Genomic DNA, 18,031 nt, shown 5'->3' with positions numbered 1-18,031 from the left:
ACCCTCCCTGGCAAAGTGGGAACTAGTTAGTGACCTGTGAGACTAACTGTGCCGTCACGTAGGACCCCAACCTCAACCTTCTCTGGTTTTGAATCTCTCCCCACCCCCAGGAGAGCCTTTCCTTGGACAAGAGGTTCCTTTTATCTGCTTCTCAGATTTGGATACTGGTCTTCACATCCTTCCCTGTTTGCTTACAGAGAAGGTATGTGAACCGGACCATGTGTAACTTTTCTTGCTTTTTATAGCCTTCTCTTGGTTAGACTTCTCCCTTCTCAGGTGCCTCTTCACAACAACTAGTTGACTTCTGGTTAAAAGGAGAAATAGGGGCTGGCCCAGTGGTGTAGTGGTTAAGTTTGCATGCTCCACTTGGGCGTCCCAGGGTTCGCTGATTGGGATCCCGGGTGCGAACCTACACATTGCTTATCAAGCCATGCTGTAGCAGCATGCCACAGATAAAGAAGATGGGCATGGATGTTAGTTCAGGGCCAGTCTCCCTTAGCAAAAAAGAGGAGGATTGGCAGCAGATGTTAGCTCAGGGCTAATCCTCCTCCTCAAAAAAAAAACGGAAATAGCTGGAGCCAGCCTCCCTGGCCACTGTCTTGCTCAGAGATTTCCCACCCTGGTCTGGCCACGTGGTTCAGGAGGCACTTTATCATCTCGGGTGCTTCACATAGGGGTGCTGGCATAGGTCAGATCAGCTAAACGGATCTGTGGTCTGTGGCTTCTTTGGCTGCTGGGAAGAGGTGGAATTTCTCTCGGCCTGCCTCAGCCCCAGCCCTGCCGTTCCCACCACCACCTCTGCTACCTGGGGCAATTCTCCATGAGAAGCTACTTTGCAGGCATCATCATCAGGCTGTTGCAACGTTAAAGAGAAACTCTTTTCAGACTCTGCATCTTTTTTCCTGGAAAATATCCAGATTATCTTCAGGTTTACTTAATGTATGCTTTTTTTTTCGCTGCTGCTGAAACATTCTCCTCCGTGCATAGCTCACTTGTGCAACACACCTCAGTCTGTCTGCAAAGTATGAATAACCACCTTGGAGAAATGCTTCTAATGTTGTAACAGGCAATCAACAGTGTTAGCGGGTGACAGGCTCCAACGTCAGTTCTTCCTTCCTCTTTTAAAGGTGGCTGTCTTCGTGCAGTCATTCAGTTATAAATTCTCATCTCAAGTGAAAACTACATTACTGTTTTTCTTTTTTTTCAAGATCAAGCCATTAAGTTGTTACCTAAATCTCAAAAAAGTCGGGTGACGATGTCTAATATTCTACAAATTTGCTAAGTTGTCTGATTGGGTTTCTTCCCACTTGAGGCATTTTAGTTGATTCTAATCTTTTTAGGGCAAGAAGACAACAGACTGTTACAAAGGGGAAGATTGAAATGCAGAGACAGAAACTTGCTCAAAGTCATATAAGTAATCGAAAATAGAAATAGGATTAGAAGCAAACCTGCTGGCTCCTCTTCCATCCTTCTTATCTGAAAAATACCCTTTTGCAGTCGTTTGAGCTTCGTCTCCAGAACGAGCATTGGGAGCGTTCTGACTGTAATACTTCACTTGAAGGGGAATTCTCTAATTCAGCTCTGGCAACTTGCTCTGCAGCCAAGGTGTTCAGTCTCTGCACAAAAATGAAAAGCTTGTAAACTCAGCCCCGCCCTGCGTGAGGCGTTCTTCAGCTGGGAAGCAGCGGGCCTCCTCGCACAGCCTGCTGACCCTCTGCTTGGGGGCTTTGTGCCATCTCAAGGTTTATTTCAAACTCTAATGTGATCTGTTCACAGAATGAAGTTTTCTTGTCAGTGAAGTGCCCTTTTTGTTTATTTATTTTTTGCTGAGGAAGATTGGCCCTGAGCTAACATCTGTTGCCGATCTTCTCCTTTTTGTCTGTGAGCTGCTGTCCCAGCATGGCTACTGACAGACAAGTGGTGTAGGTCCACACCCGGGAACTGAACCCAGGCTGCCGAAGAGGAGTGCACCGAACTTAACCACTAGGCCATCAGAGCTGGCCCCATAAAGTGCCATCTTTTGGTTAGTTGAAAATTAATCCATATACACCACTCTTAGAAGAATTAGAAAAAAGTAAATTACTCTGGATGTGTAAACAGCCTTAAGTCAGAAGCCACTGTGGTGTCCAACAGTGCCTCCTCCTGTGATTGCCAGCGCCAGTCCTCAGGACCACTTGCTCCAGGACTCTTGGTAATAAGGTTTCCAGTTGACAGAGCGGTGGATAAGGGGCTGTGACAATGATCCAGAGTTCCTCTCCTATAGGGTGTGTCCCTCAAGTCGGCAGGCCATGCTCATAAATGGTTCTGAGCCATGCCCACACCCCCCAGGATGGCCTTGGGGCCTTCCCATGGCCCTTGTTTATGAGAGACAGACCCACAGATGCCTTGAACTGCCATCTGGGGCTGCGTTAGCCAGCAGTTTACAGACCCTGTGCTCCCACCTGAGTTACCAGGATGAAGGAAACACCTGGTCTAGCTGCTTGGCCGTGATGGGGGCTTCTACTATATGACACGGCGGCAGCAGCAGCAGGCCGTTGGTCCTCACTGACCACGGGCCGTTGTCCTAACAGCAAAGTTCAGGTGCTTACGGTACTTTGAAGGTGCCTATCTGTCAGCTTTAAGGTGCTGGTGATTTGAGGATCTTTCTGAACCAATCTCACGGAGAATTCTTAACTTTCTTGAATAAAGAGTAGTGGCCTCTTTCATGAGCTTGCGTGTGGTTTATGTGGAGTTACGTGAATGGAGTCTTCAAATATCTTACTACTATCATCTTATTTAAAAAGAAAGGGAAGGGGCCAGCCCTCTGGCTGAGTGGTTAAGTTTGCGCCCTCTGCTTTGGCAGCCCGGGGTTCACAGGTTTGGATCTTGGGTGCAGACCCACACACTGTTCCTCAGGCCATGCTGTGGCGGCCTCCCACGTAGAAGAACTAGAAGGACTTACAACTAGGACATGCAACTATGTACTGGGGCTTTGAGGAGAAAAAAGAAAAAGAGGAAGATGGCAACAGATGTTAGCTCAGGGCCAATCTTCCTCAGCAAAAAAAGAAAGAAAGAGAAGAGTAGAAGTGAAGATGTGTGTAATCTGTACCAACAAATTCTAGTCCTGGTATGTACCCCAGAGAAATTCTTGCTCAAGAGATATGTGCATAACATTATCGTACAAAATAACAAAATATTGGAAATAACTAGCTCTGCATCAACAGGAGAAAGGATAAACAATATACAGTGGAACACTCTAGCAGTAAACTCAGTAAATCTCAGAAAACCGTGGGAAAAAATAATGAATAGATTGTACAATCATAGCAGATAGTCATGAAAAAGCGTGGTGAATGTTTCGTTCTTTGCTGTTTCTATGCGTAGTGGGCCTTAGATGTCCAGAAACCATCTCTTGGCCCCCTATCCATGCAGAGAGCAGATCACAGCCACCCATGGCAGCTTGGCCGAAGAACCCAGTAACTATCGGCCAAACTAAGGTCCCCACAGATAGACGACGTGCAGAGGGGCCAGTCCCTAACGCACCTGTCAACCACCCAGTCCTAGTTAAGAAAATGGTGTCTCTTCCAAGAAACACAAGCCAGCTCTGGAGTCTCAAGCAGAGGGAAGATTTATTGTCAAGTTATAGGAAGTTCACAGAATCAACAGGTGCTGGAGGAGCTTTGAACCAAGGCAGGATCAAGATGGCTCTGGAGGCCGCGACTGGGGAGCTGTATGACAAGTTCTCTGTGACCTCTGCACACAGCCACCACTGCCGGCGGACGCCCCCGCTGAGAATGTCATCGCACCGTCCCTCTGTCCAGAGGCTTGTTTGGGCTAGTTGGGGTGAGGGCCTGAGTGCTCATGCAGCCAGGCTGTTGCAGGGACCCTGAAACCTGCTGCAACATGGAGCTTTGGGATTCACGCCGTCCTTATGAGTCCGTGGATTTCTGCAGGTGTGGTCGCTGCCACCTTAGGGAAGCTAAGCAGAGATTCCCACTATTCTATTCAACTCTAGCCTTCTAATAGTCTAACATTCCTCCACTAAATGTGGATTTTTAACGGAGTCATTATATTGGCACTACTATATATTTTTTTCATGGAATGTAATCAGAAAGAATATAAACACAAATTTGTAATTATCTTACTGAAATGACTTAAAGGTGACTTTTAACTTTATATTTTCCTTTGGAGTTTGGATATTTTTGTAATGAGTACATAATTAGGAAACAAAAAAAAAAAACTGGGTTGATTCCATTTGGAAATAAATACGCCCTTCCAAAGCATGACTAAGACCTGGAACCTCTGCAGCTGAAGATATTTGAACCTCCGCAGAGGCCCCCGCCATTTCTGCTCCTGTACTGTTGACTCAGAGAGAGGAAAGAGTGGATGCTGGGGTTTTTGTTTGTGTTTGTATTCAATACAATTAAATATCTACTAAATGGAAAATCCTTTGCTAGGTGCCCTGAAGGTATAAAAGTGAACCTAACAAATTCCCTGACCCCAAAGAACTGGCAGTCTAGAAAGAAAAGACAGGGTCACGAGCATTTGAATTCAAGATTACAGGGTCTAATGCGGTGAGGACAGCAAGAACCCTAGACGTGTCGTCGAAACGGGAATGGTCAGCTCCCGGGGCTGAGCCGACCAGCCAGCTCAAGAAAGCCACGTTTGAGAGGGTGGTGGCATCTCAATGATACCATGATGAGGAGCAGAGCAGGCTTTTAGTAGGAAGAGTTGGGGTGGTTAAGAAATAAAATAGTGGAAGCAAAAGCCTGACAGTGGAAAGTTCTAGGCACCTCAGCGTGAACTCAGGCAGCCAGCTCTAGGGTTGGGATTGGAATTACTGCATTTTGAATATTACATGGGAGAAGTTTGGCACCAATTTTTTTTTAAGTCTTTTGTATTTGACATTTCAGAAGAATTAACCCAGCCTCTACGTTTTAACCACACACATGGTTTCAAAAATAAGATAAACTCGATGGCTTTATCTAGGCCTCTGCCTTTTCTTGCCGTTTTGCCAGCCTCACCTGTTTACTAATTAACTCCCTGCATGGAAAATCAAGCAGGTGTTAACTTCATCACTTCCAGGTGGGGCCAGTGCCAGTTTTGTTCAGAGAGGACTCGCATGGCAGTCTCTGGTCCTGCTCGGGTCTGCAGGGCTCGGTGGAGTAATTAACTTGAGCTGCTCCGGCTGCCAGAGGATCAGTCACAAAGATTCCAAGGAAACAAGCCTTCAAAGAGGCGGCTGGTCATAAACGGCCAGTGAGCGGCTGAGCAGCGAGCTGGAGGAGATGCTGAGCCCGGGCGCCCTTGACCGGGCTCTTAGGCAGAAGCCCCAGATTCAAAGGAGGCCGAGGACTGGGGCACAAAGGTGAGGGGAACGGCTGGAGGAAGCCCACGGGCCGGGAGGCTGAGCTCGCTGCAGGGAGCTGTCGTTCACCAGGGCCACCAGCTAGCGTGTGAGTCAGGATGAAAGGGGCTGGTGTGAATCTCGCTCCACACACTCGGGTGTGGGCAAAAACGGTGATTCTCATTTTCCTGTAACTCAGCTTCAGCTGAAGCATGCATCCTGGTGGCTGGCGAGGATCTTTAGTCTCAGTCTTCAGAGGGTGTCCCCAGCCTCCCTGGGGTTGCCTCAGGATTCCCCCAGAACTTACACAGGGCCAGGGTATTGGGAGAGGTGCCCCTCCGGTCCTTGAGGCATTTGACGCACCCAAGATCCAAACCAGCGAACCCTGGGCCGCCGAGAAGCTGAACGTGCGAACTTAACTGCTGCGCCACCAGGCCAACTAAATAGCACTCTTGACCAAGACAAATAACAGGTTGCTAAAGGTGAAAGGAAATAGTGATGGAGCCAAAGACAACAAAGAAATCTTATTTGATCTGTCTTACTCCTAAGAATCTCATAGGAAGCAAATGAAATGGAAAATAAACTTACACACACACGCACAGATGATGTAAAATGAAATCCTAATACTTTGTAACAAAATTGTCTTATTTTTAAAAAGATTTAATTCTCCAGGAATGTGAAAACTAATGGTTTGCCCTAAGAATGTTTATAAGAAATTCATTCTTCTTGAATAATGCTAAGAGCTGAAATATGACAGCATTTGTCCTTTTCTCAATTAAAAATTACATGGAAAACTCAAAAGTAGCATTTTTTTCCTGACAATCACTTCTCATGTTGTAAAAATAGCTTTTTCTGTTAAAATAATGTCATGTCAAAATGAGATTTGACATAGCCTGAAGTACCACCCTGTCTGTCAGAGGACTTGCTTGGGACCTGTGACTCCTTCCTTCTTTCTGGTTTCTCCCTCTCAGAGTGTCTGTCCTCTGCCTGTCTCACCATTGTGCTTTGGAAGCAGATAACTTGTTTGGTTTCACAGGTTCACAGCTGGAGAGGTATTTTTGCCTTGGGATGAATCACAAGTCTCACCCACACTTGATTTAGATGGTATTTAGATGCGATTTTGGACTTAGAGTTGATGCTGGTATAGGTTAAGACTTTTGGGCTGTTGGGATGGGGGTGAATTTATCTTTCATGTAAGAGGGACGTGAATTTTGGGGATCCAGAGGGTGGAGTGTTATGGGCTGAATTATGCCCCACACCAAATTCAGAATGTCACAGAATGTGACTATATTTGGAGATAGGGCCTTTAAAGAGGTAATTAATGAAGGGCCGGCCCCATGGGCAAGTGGTTAAAGTTCCACACTCTCCACTTCGGTAGCCTTGGTTCGTGGGTTCAGATCCCGGGCACAGACCTGCACCACTCATCAACCATGCTGTGGTGGCGACCCACATACAAAATAGATGAAGAGTGGCAAGATGTTAGCTCAGGGCTAATCTCCTTCAAGCCAAAAAAAAAAAAAAAAAAGAGCTGAGTGGTGCAGGAGAAGATTGGCAATGGATGTTGGCTTGGAGCTAATCTTCCTCGGGGGAAAACATATTAAAAAAAAAAAACAGACAATTAATGAGGTCATGTGGTTGGGCCCTAATCCGATCTGGCTGGTGTCCTTATAAAAAGAGATTAGGACACAGACACACAGAGGGAAGACCATGTGAGGACACAGGAAGAAGGCAGCCATCTGCAAGCCAAGGAGAGAGGCCTCAGAGGAAACCAATGCTACCAACACCTTGATCTTGGCCTCTGGCCTCCAGAACTGTGAGACAATGAATTTCTGTTGTCTAAGCCCCCAGCCTATGCTACTTTATGGTAGCCCAAGCGAACTAATCCAGTTGGAGAGGGCCAGCGATGGGCTGGAGGAGACGGGGCCAGCTATCTGCCAGGCGTGGGTGAAGGGCTCACTAAGCGTCTTCCTACTGCGTGAGAACCTGACCTTGTTAACCACCACCAGGTAGCCTGGGTTGCAGCTGTCACAGATTATCTCAAACTTAGTGGCTTAAAACAACACAAGTTTGTTGTATTACAGTCTAGAAGTCAGAGATCTGAAATGGGTCTCATTGGGCTAAAATTAAGGTGTTAGCAGAATTGTTAGAAGCTCTAAGGAAAACCTGTTTTCTTGCCTTTTCCAGCCTCTAGAGGCTGCACACGTTCCTTGAGGCATGGTCCCCTTCCAACTTCAAGGCCAGCAATACAGCATCTTCAAATCTCTGACTCTGACACTGACTCCCCTCCTCCCTCTTTCACTTCTAACAGCCCTTGTGATTATATTGGGCCCACTTGGATAGTCCGGGATGACCTCCCTATCTTAAAGTCAGCTGATTAGCAACGTTAATTCCATCTGCCATCTTAATTTCCCCTTGTCATGTAACATAACATGTTTATAGACTCTAGGAATTAGGACATGTGCATCTTTAGGAAGCTGTTATTCTGCCTGGCACACTGTGCAAACCAGATGAGACAGTCTATGTCGACTATGTTATCAGGCAACATTATTTATGGTAAAAATGTCCCCTGATTGGTAAATTACGTATGGGCTTGGAAAAGCTATGAATGAACTTCAAATACCTCACGTACACACCATACTTTGGGCTTCCCCAAGTTTTGGTGACTCTTTAAGTGGCGTGTCCCCTGTGGGGACCTGGACGTCATGTTGAAGAGATGGTGCTCCTGTGGGGCAGGGGTCTTTTGCACCAAGGTAGACCTGCACCTACCCCTGTAGATCTCACCTGCTTGTGCTGCTACCGCTTGCGATAAGATAACTCCTGGATGCCGATAAACTGCTGTAAGAACGGCTCAAGGACTCCTCATGAGAGGCCTGGATGCCGTCCTGCTGCCACACTGGGGCTTCTGCCCTTGTCCTTCTGCGTAGATTGGTATGTGTGTATAGCAGTCTCATGAGTCTGAATGTGCAGTCAATCTTTGGCGTCGGACTCGGCTAAAGCAGTTGGCTTTCATCTTATACCCAATGAGGAGCTAGATGAGTCTGCTTGGGCTGCCAAAACACAATTCCATAGACTGGCGGGCTTAAACATCAGACGTTTATTTCCTCACAGTTCTGGAGGCTTGAAGTCCAAGCCCAAAGTGTTGGCAGTGTTGGTTTCTGGTGATACCTCTCTTCCCGGTTTGTAGATGGCAGCCTTCTCAATGTGTCTTCACGTGCCCTTTCTTTCGTGTGTGGGGAGGTGAGGGGGGATGGTGGGTAGATAGACGGAGAGGGAGAGAGAAAGATCTGGTGTCTCTTCTGCTTCTTATAATGACACCAGTCCTATTGGATGGGGACCTCACCCTTACAAACATTTAATCTTAACTGTCTCTTTAAAGGCCCTATTTCCAAATATAGTCCCATGGGGGGTTAGGACTTAATCATATGAGTTGAGGTGGGAGGTGGGGGGAGAATGACACAATTCAGTCCATAACAGGAGCCAACCCTTACATTTGCAAATACTTCACGTGTTAACACCTTTTCACGTATGCTATCAATGCTCAAATAATCTCTTAGCATTTGAAACTGAGACCCAGAGGTTAGGTGATTTGCCCAAGTTTGCCTAGGAAGTTAGTGGTAGGTCAAGGCTCTCTGGCTGTTCTCAGACACGCTGAAAACAGGCTGAGGGCTTGGCAGCCAGCAGCTGGAACCAGCGCTCAGACCTTCAGAGGCTTAAGTTAGAGATAGACGTGCAACCAGCCAGCATCTCCCTCCTGACTTCCTGCTGGCACAGGGCGCTACATATTTAAGAATCTCTGTGCCGTGGGTAACGTGTTTATCTCTTCTCTCTTGCAATGCCCCTGTGCTTTGACAGAGGCACGTGGCCAGGGTGAGAGGAAGAGGAATATAACAGTTGGGTAGGAATTTAAAACAGGAGCATTATGCTACCTTGAAAAAAGGCTGTGGTAAGAAATCGAGGAAGTGGTCAAAGAATGGGGAAGACACACAAGAAAGACATAGGAACCAGCTTGAAGGGGCTCCCACTGCCAGATCTGGGACAACTTATAAATCAAAATACTGATAGTAATGGATTATAACCCATCCAGGGGGAATGGAGAATCACGTTGGCAACTGAAACTCAAGTGGTTCAGAAAAAAATTCTCTGTACTGTACTTGCAACCTCTCTGTAAACTTGAGATTGTTACAAAATTTAAAAATCTTTAATGTTAAGACAGTTTTTAAAAAGTAAATGATGCCGACAAGCATATGAAAAGATGCTCAACATCATTAGTCATTAGGCAAATATAAATGAAAACCACAATGAGGTCCCACTTCACACCCACTAGGATGGCTATAATCCTCCCCAAAAAAGAAAATAACAAATGTTGGTGAGAATGTGGAAGAATTGGAACTCTGTGCACTGCTGGTGGGAATGTAAAATGGTTCACAACAGGTACTCAAACAAATACAGGTGTATGCCCGTTCAAAGCAGCGCTATTCACAATGGCCAAAAGGTGGAAACGGCACAAATGTCCATCAAATGATGAGTGGATAAAAATGTGGTATATCCGCACAGTGGAATGTTATTCTGCCATAAAAAGGAGTGGAGTGCTGATACGTACTCCAATGTGGCTGAACCCCAGAAATGTTGTGCTAAATGAAATAAGCCAAACAGCAAAGATCACGTATTGTATGATTCCATTTATGAAATATCCAAACAGGCAAATCCATAGAGAGAGAAAGCAGATGGCAGATTGCCGGGGGCTGTGGGGAGGGGGAAATGGAGAGAACCGCTTAATGGGTACGGAGTTTTAGTTTGAAATGAAGAAAATACATTGGAAGTAGATACGGGTGATGTTTGCAACACATTGTGACTGTACTAAATGCCACTGATTGCTCACTTAAAATGGCTCATTTTATGTTATATGGATTTCACCTCAATAATGTTTTTTTTAATTCAAGCATTTCAATGTACATTTTGTATTAAAAAAAGGAAATAAGAGAAAATTCAGTTGCCAGCAGCAGGAGTCTTTAGAAACAGTATTTCCTGTAACTGGTCCCAGAGGACGGAACCAGCTCATCTTTGTTGTTCAGCTTGGTCTGTCTGCTGAGACTGCTGTTTCCCAGCAGGGCCCAGATGGGCCATGGCGTTTGAAGTCTGCATCAGAGTGGACCCCCCTGTGTATTGGGGGCTGGGGGTAGGGGCACTGGTCCCTGTGCAGGGCAGGAGAAACCATCCAGCAGAGAGGCAGTGTGTCCAGACTCGTGATAGCCACTGGTCTTTCTCTGCTCTGACTTTGGAGGCTGCACCCGAACCCTAGCCAGGTGACTGAGAACTGTGCTGATGGCATGAAGAGGGATCTGCTGGGAGGGGTGGGCGGACAAATTCTCATCAGTCAAAGCACGTGACCCACTAAATTTGTGCTGGCGTTTTTGACTGCATAGTGTGTGCTGTACAGTGTGTATAGTCTAGATAATTCACAGAATGGACCTCCCTGCATCATTTTCTCTGTAGATGGATGTTTCCCTGAGATTAGACTCCACATCTTACCCAACGGCAATGGCCGACAGCCTCCTTTAAGTCCACACTCTCCGTACAAACTAGCTAATGGTTTGCAGTCAGTGGTGACACAGTAGCTCATCTGTCACTTCTCCATTCTGCAAAATTTCACTTTATGCTAGCATTTGGTCTGTAAAGAATAATTTATTGGCTTTATTGGCACTAGAATCTTTTACTTCTACAAATCTGAAAATGCAGATCGAAGAGCAAAGAAACAGACCAGAAATGGGCGTGGGGTCTCCCTCCTCTGTCCAGCCCTGCCACACTGGTTTGAGCTGAGGCTCTCGCCTGGCCCAGCCTTCAGATTCATGCCGCATTTCCCCAGGAGCCTTTTCATGACTGAGACTGCCATTGCCCCCTGCAAGTCATGAGTTGCAATCTCCATCTTCAGCCCACTTGTTTCTGAACTCCATCCCTATCAGTCCACCTGTCTGCTGGGCACGTTCTTTTCAATATCCTAAAGGCACCCTAAGTTGAGCCTGCCCACATCCCTGCAAACCCCCCTTTCTGTTTTCCTAAGTGTCTTCCTGGCAGTCAGCCTGGGCGCCTTTCTTCCCCTCGTCCCCCAACACTTTTCCATCAGCCCCTCCTCCACCTCCCTGCCAGGGCGTCAGTGGACGCAGTGAATCTCTCATCTGGACTCACGGAGCTTCCTAACTGGTCTAGTTGCTTATCTTGTTCACCTCTGATCCATTCTCCACACTAGGTTGAAATGATCTTTCTAAAATGTAAAAGCAATCTTACCGCTTCTTTGCTTAAGTATCCCTCAGTTGATTACAGCTGCCTCCTTGATATAGTCCCACCCCCTTAGCATGGCAGTTGAGACCCTCCCTGATCTGCCCCTGCCCTCCTGGGCTCCAAGAATAAAGAACTATGTAGAGTTTTCTGAGTGTGCCAGGCTTGTTCACTGTTTCTCTGCCTTTGCACATGCTCTTCCCTCTGCCTGGAACTCCCTTTCTGTACCTCACAACGCCTGGTGGGCTCCTATCCATCTTCCCAGGCTCAGATTAAGTATGAAGCCCTCCCCAATCTTCTCCTTACCCCCTAACCCCAAGAAAATTTGGTCATCTCCTCCTTTTTGGCCCCTCTACCCCTTACAGACTTCTGCCGTAGCACCTTGAATTGATCCTTGCACGTGCTGCTGTTAGCTTTGTCTCCCACAGTAAATACAGGGCGGATCATGTTTGAATCACTTCCTCATTCCTTCAGGACAACGCGTGACACGGTGAGGGTTGAATAAATGATTGATTGATTCTGGGTTCTCGTCACATTTCTCTATTAATTAGGTGCTTAATGAGTTTGGAAAAATAACTGGCTGGACCTTAGTTGTCTCATTTGTAAAATAGGAAATTGAGGTGGGTATAGGTTATTAATTTTGTGGTATGGCCTGCTTCTCAGTCCATGTTCCGGTCACGCTAAGGTGAATTTCTCTCACACAACCATGAAACACCACACCATTCTCAGAGAGGTGTTTCTTGTGGGTCTGGCAAAGAGCAAAGAACGTGTGATTCTCTGTAGAGATGAGCACAGACTTATAGTCACAACCTTAGGGTCCTTGTGATACTGGGTTGAATAGTGTCCTCCACCCCCAATTCCTACCTACATGGGACTCCAGAATGTGATGTGGCTGTCTGGAATAGGGTCTTTGAAGATGAAATTAGTCAAGGTGAGGTCATACTGCATTAGGGCAGGCCTTAAACCCAGTGGTTGGTGTCCTTGTGAGAAGAGGCGAGGACACAGAGAGACGCAGAGAAGACCGTGATGTGGAGGTGGAGGCAGAGATTGGAGTGATGCTTCTACAAGCCAAGGAATGCCAAAGATTGCTGGAAGCTTCCAGATGCTAGGAAAAGGTGAGGAAGGATCCTCCCCTAATGCCTTCAAAAGGAACACACCCTGCTGACGTCTTGATTTCCAACTGGTAGCCTCTAGAACTGCAAGAATAATAATATCAGGCCTTAAGCCACCAAGTTTCTGGTGATTTATGTGGCAGCTCTAGGAGACCAATGCCCCGGCCCAGCCACACAGTCTCTCAACCACCTTTTCCCCCTCGTGCGGTGATCTGCCCACTTCAGTAGAGTTGCCATGAAACAAATGAAAAGTATCTCATTATGTACCACCAGGTCCCACACACGTGGATTTCTGTTCTCCACTGTACTCACACTGGTCAGCATCGTGGTCCAGTGTGAGTAGCTTGACTATCCAACCCAGCAGGCGGAAAAAGAGTTAACTTCATACTCTGTGAGGGCTGATGTAAGAGCAACAAAACACTATTAGACTTTTTAATGCTCGTTCCTGTCCATTAAGATTTTTGGACTCTATCAGCAAGGCCAAAGAAATAATTAGGGAGTGTCTGGGGCGACCACCTAGATGAGAGCATGGGAGGTCTAAAGGATCACACAGAAGATGGATCTGTTGTTGATTCTGCCCTAACTTGTCAAACACCCTTACATATAACAGTTGGTCTGCCAATCTTCTCCGATTTTTTTTCCTTTTTTACCTTAATAGGGGCCAGATCAGAGGAGCAGTCTCCTGGTGACTGGTGGCCAGCACACTCCAGTGTCCTTCAGACCCAGTGTGCTTTTCCTGGGAATCCGTCATCTCCTCAGTCTATTACCTTGCGTGCCAAACTCAAAGCTCCTTATCTCTGTGCTTGTTTAGCATCTGTGTGAGTAGATGTTATTAGATCAGGCAGATGCTATCAGGCAGTCAAGATGTAAATTGAGTGAGTGAGGCCCAGCTTATAAAGTGTATCAAACTTGACTATCACAGTATTTAATTTACAAAGTGGTTCAAGCAGAAGTGGGGATGGCCGTGCCCCTGCCAAGGGGACCGTGTTCCCACTGCAGACACAGAGGCCCAGTTGTCTGGTTTGACAGCACCTGATTCTCTGCCACTCCCCTCAGGGGTTGGGACATTCAACTCCATCCTGGAATGACTGTGAGAAAGAGCAAAATTTGTCATGTGAGGCTAAAATACCGCTTTATGCTTCCGTATGCACATATAGAAAGTCTGCCCTTTGCTGTGTCACTGTGCCCAGTGGTTGTGACTTTTCAGGTGAATTAGGATCTCCCTCCCTTTTAGATCTCTTGTTCGAAGCTAATGTGACCTCCATTACTGGGGGGACACCCCAAAATGTCAACTCAATGTGTGAACTCTTTGTGATAATTCAGAACCAATTTATCTTAAAGCTGGGGAAGAAGGATCTCAAATAAATGATTGCTCTGAACGCTGGGAGAACTTCTCCTCGACTTTTGTGCCAAAAGCAGTGCCATCTTGTGGGCCAAGCATGGAACAGGATGTTAGGGTTACAACAGCAACTTCCTTACACTTCTACTTGTAGCCCCCTTAACCTGTGGGGATTGGACCAGAGAGCAAATCTATGTGATAGACACCACGTGGTACTGGAAATAGTGACTCAGTAATAATCCAGGATTATGTGTCGGGCTGTCTCTCCAGTGAGCTGATTCTTCCCTGGTGACATGTGGGGCCTCGCAGGCCCACCCCACCAGTCTGTGCCCAGAAATGTTAAACCCTAGAATTGCACACAGCTTCACAAGGTGGAATCCTTGCTATAATTGATGCCTCATTGTGTTTGGTTTTCCAAATAGAATTTCTTAAATTAGTACTTTCGTCTCAAGATTTGAAAGTATTTTCAAGTCAATAGGGTTTCCATAGCACCATATACGGACCTCTGTTGAAATACTATATTGGTTAGGGAGATGCCAAGCTGCTGTGACAAAGACCCAGAAATACAGTGATGTAAAGAGCTTAGAAATGTCTCTCTCACCTGTGAGCCCAGAGGTGACAGCCCGGGTTGACAGGGCAGCTCAGCTCTAAGTAGGTTTGCAGAAACACAGGCTCCTTACACTTTGTTTCTCTCTCCTCCCCTAGGACTGCGGGTCTCAGTCCTTCCTGAGCATCGGAATCACCTGAAGGGCTTGTTAAACCACTTCCCACTCCCAAAGTCCCCATTCAATGGGCCTGAGTGGGGCCCGAGAATTTGCATTTCTGACAAGCTCCCAGGTGATGCTGATGCTGCTGGTCCAGAGGCCACACTTAGAGAACCCGTGCCCAGGGCCCTGTATTTGCCTGCCCTTGTTGAAATTAAGTCGCAGACATGTCCACATTCCATATTATGGGATGGAGAAAGAGCATGGAGGAGCACACAAATAGTGTTTTGAGGCCTAGGCCAGGAAGTGGCACTCATCATTTTCACTCAGTTTCCATTGGTAAGAAATTAGTCACAAGGCCACACCTAGCTGCAAGGGATGCTGGAGAAAGTGTAGCTTGTTGGCCCCCTGCCCTGCCATGATTATATTATTATGAGAAAAGAGGAGAGTGGATTCTGCAGGACAACCAGCCCCTGTACACCTGTTACACTCTGTCCATTACTTATGTATTCATCTTCTCGCCTCAGAACCTGACCTCTATGAGGGCAGGCAAGTCTCATTCCTCCTCTGGCCTCAGAACCTCTCAGGGAAACCAGCATAGATGCTTCAGTCCAGGTCAAGTTGTTTAGTTATATGCCCACTTAGAACTGCGTGCTTCCGTTCGTAAGAGTACGTTCATCAGCAGATTATTCAAACATTGTGTGACACCCCCCACCAGACTGTCAGCTCCATGAGAGCAGAGACCATGATTCTTGTTCCCAAAGGCCCAGCACTGTGCTGTCAGCAAATATGTGTGACTTCAGGTCATGATACTTCACAACCGGGAGCTGAATTCGCTCCATCTAAGAATTGCAACACACAGCAGCCATGGATAATTAACCTCACTGCTCTGAAGCCCTGGTCTGTTCTTCATGCATACCTGCATCATGTTTGTATGGACATGGGCTACGTTGGCACTGGGGACACAGGCAGCATGCCTCTGCCCTCAAGGGGCTCCTGGTCAGCCAGTGGCCACGTGGTGGGTCTTCACAGGCCCTCACAGTGAGACCACAGCATTTTATTTAGAGATGAGGACATTCTTCTCTTTAGGAAAAAAAAAGCTTTTGCAAACATCATGGTAAAATTTAGTGCTATTAAAAAGCAGTATTTTCCAGCAACGAGACCAAGGAAGCTGGTTAGGAGCTAAGTTCCTGCCGGAAGCAACAACTTGTCTTACTTTGGAAACAGTGACAATCCTGGGAAGCTGTCAAAAGCACTTCCTGGGGGCCCCGGGCAGAGTGGGGGGTTGACTTATGAAATATCCTCCGAGCCTTGGATGGAAGATGCTATGCAAATGCCAAATGGACAAGGAGAAATTGATATGGCCTTTTCCTGATGTACAGTCTCTCAAAGAGCTACCAGAATGAATTAAATCATGTAAAAGAGGAGCCCAAAAGCTGGATGGAACTGGGAACAACACTGAGGGTCAGGAGAACAGCGACCCTCCCTCTCCCACCTCTCCTGCTGCCCTGGTGTCTTCGGTAGAGTCTCTTAGTCTCGGGCTCAGAGTCCTGCATACAGCGGCACTGGGTTCCCCTGGTCCAGCACAGAGCTTGTCCAGCTCTAACATACACACGAATCATTTGGGTTAAAATGCAGATTTGATTCAGGAGGTCTGGGTGGGGCCTGAGACTGCATGTGGAACAAGCTCACAGGGCTGCTGGAGCTGCTCTGCTCCCCAGGCGCCACCGGGATCTGTTGAGTGAGAGTCAGATCTGGGTGAGTCACATGCACAACAGATTTGGGAAGTTTAAACATCACGACGTCTGAGCCCTCTTCCAGAGAGTGTGTCTTAAGTGGTCTAGGGTGTGATCTGGGCATCTCATCTTTGAAAGCCCCGGGTGATTCAGATGCACAGCAAAGCCTGCGAACCACTGGACTTGAGCAGTGGTGCAAAAGCTTGGGATGTCAGAGTGCCCTGGAGAGCTATGAGATAACCCAGAGGCCCCAGGGCATTGATGTGGGACGGAGCCAGGTCTTGGTGATGTTAAATTCCCGGGTGATTCTATACCAGCCAAGGTGTGGGAACCAGTGACAGAGGTGGGCCTGGCCGCAGTGGGCTGAGGGCAGCAGGTGCGTGGAGATCCGTGCACAGGTGCACTGCCAGTATCCATCCCCTCAGCCCCCAAAAACAAAACCCGGGGCATTCCTGGATGAATCATTTTGAGAAATGCAGGGTTACGTAAACAGGACTCCTCAGGATCTTTAATGTGCTGGTGTGCACCGTGGCCCTCCAAACAAGGAGGAAAATAATGGCCCTTCTCAAACTCCTGTGACCAGGGAACGCTTTTTCTGGGAGCTGGTCAGGGGAATTTGTTGCACAGAGCCTTAGACCTCTTTCTGAGACAGGATGTGGATATGTACAAAAGGTCTAGTCTACTTAAAGCAAATGTCAACACCCCCTCTATTTTTCTGGTGCTCTCCCAGCTTTCCTCATGTCATTTGCAGCATTGATTGTAGGCATTTGCTGGGAGCTGTGATGTGGATGCCCTCAGAGGAACGGCTGCCTTTCTTTTAAGAGTGAAGATAGTGAGAGTAGAGAACATTCTCCTGGGCACATGTGACTTTAGAACAAAGATTAGAAAACTAAGCAAAGGTCGGGGCCTGAAGAGGGATTTGCGTGGGTCTGAATGTTTCGGCAAGTGGGGGCGGCACTGGAGGTGAGAGAGGAGTTCCGGAGCTGTCTTGTTGGGCCCCCTGCCCCCCAGGATTTCGTGTCTGTCCAGAAAGATGGGCAGCGAAGACTCCCGGAGCCGGACTTTAGTCACCTTCCCAGTGGGCAGTGTTTAGGCTCTGCCTGTGTGGGACAGTCCTTGCCCCCTTCAGTAGCTTCTTCTCTAGGAGTTGTCTGTCTGTCTCTCTCCCTCCCTTTGAAGATGGTGGGGGGCCCTCTGCACCCTCCTCAGCTCCAGTTAGGACCCCTCCGGCCCCCTAAAGTTGGCTAAGACCAACCAGCAGTCGAGATCCCATGCCATTTGAAAAACCAGTGACTTGAAAGCAGAAATAAATGGTTTTCAAGAGCAATATTAGCAAAGTGAAAAGAAATGAGTGAATAGATGAAAAAAAGTTCTCTAATAGCAGAGGGATGAGAAAAAAAATAGGGAAGGAGATTAGGGTAAAACTACATAAAAGCCTGTCAACTTTTGGGGGATGGGAAGCGTTCAGATGCACCAAATTACTGTGACGGGAAGGAACCGTCACATCCGAAACAGCAGGCACGTGGTGTTTGTGAAAATGCATG

At 47.2% G+C, this 18,031-nt stretch overlaps 1 protein-coding gene across 1 annotated transcript in view; it reads left to right on the top strand.

Moving 5' to 3' along the window:
* Positions 1-18,031, top strand: part of GNG4 (G protein subunit gamma 4) — a 64,445-nt gene that overhangs the window by 15,272 nt on the left and 31,142 nt on the right. The window lies entirely within an intron of this gene.

This window comes from Equus quagga, chromosome 2 (assembly GCF_021613505.1).
Source record: "Equus quagga isolate Etosha38 chromosome 2, UCLA_HA_Equagga_1.0, whole genome shotgun sequence".
Classification (NCBI taxonomy): domain Eukaryota; kingdom Metazoa; phylum Chordata; class Mammalia; order Perissodactyla; family Equidae; genus Equus; species Equus quagga.
This window is presented reverse-complemented; position numbering and strand designations above follow the sequence as displayed.